The sequence below is a fragment of the Bactrocera latifrons genome, unplaced genomic scaffold (genome assembly GCF_001853355.1).
Source record: "Bactrocera latifrons isolate USDA-ARS-PBARC rearing strain unplaced genomic scaffold, ASM185335v1 scaffold_285, whole genome shotgun sequence".
Lineage (NCBI taxonomy): Eukaryota > Metazoa > Arthropoda > Insecta > Diptera > Tephritidae > Bactrocera > Bactrocera latifrons.
In genome coordinates this window covers 59,719-60,631 of record NW_017536463.1, presented here as the reverse complement: position 1 = coordinate 60,631, position 913 = coordinate 59,719, and positions in this window count along the sequence as shown.

Genomic DNA, 913 nt, shown 5'->3' with positions numbered 1-913 from the left:
TAGCAGCTAATGTATAAAGAAATTTAAATAAATATGTAATTATGATAACTTTTTATTTTATTAGAAAATTTGTACTTTTCTCCCAACCCATAAGCAGTACAGCCAGGTAAAAGCATTTCTAGCAGGCTCCAGCCGTGCACAGCAGGCAGCGGCGGATTGGCTTTTAGTGAGCAACTCGACAACCGCCGGCAGATATTTGTCGTTTTTATAGTTTGTAGCCAGAGGCTTTTGCGTTTGCAACAATCCCGGATTAAACACCTCAACCTCACTTTAAAAAGATGCTAAGCAAAATTAAGTTTCTTGGAAATTTGAGGGATGCTGTTGAAGTGCCACTACAACCACTGAAAAATAAGGCGTTGAATCGGTGAGTTTTAGATCAACCAATATTAAATATTCAATTTGTTTATTAATAAAACATTTCTACTTTGCAGTTAGCAGTATAAGTGCCTCGTCAAAGATGCCGACTCCAAGCATGGCAGCAACTTAGACATGCATCGCTACGCCTGCTATGTGTGCCGCAAGTCCCAGAAGGTCTTTTATGACACTGAGGTGCGTTGTGATGTCGAAGGTGGCGAGAAATTTGAATCACAAAAGTATCTCAAGCATGAAACCAATCTTAAGGGATTGCGCTATTGTAGCTCGATGAGCGGTATTTCAACAGCACACGCTTATCCAACAGCTGCAACGATGATTGCCAAAATCTCACGAAAAATAAGCCAACAAAATGCCGGACAAAACGCTAAAAAGCAAGTATCCATTGCACTTTATACTACATCCAGCGAAAGCAAATCCAAAATTAAATTGTTTATTAAAAATATAAAAGTTAGTTTTAAATTGATATTTAAATACATTTACTTGCATATTCAAACACGCAAAATGTAGAAAGAATGCAACACTAATTAGCACTAAGTTA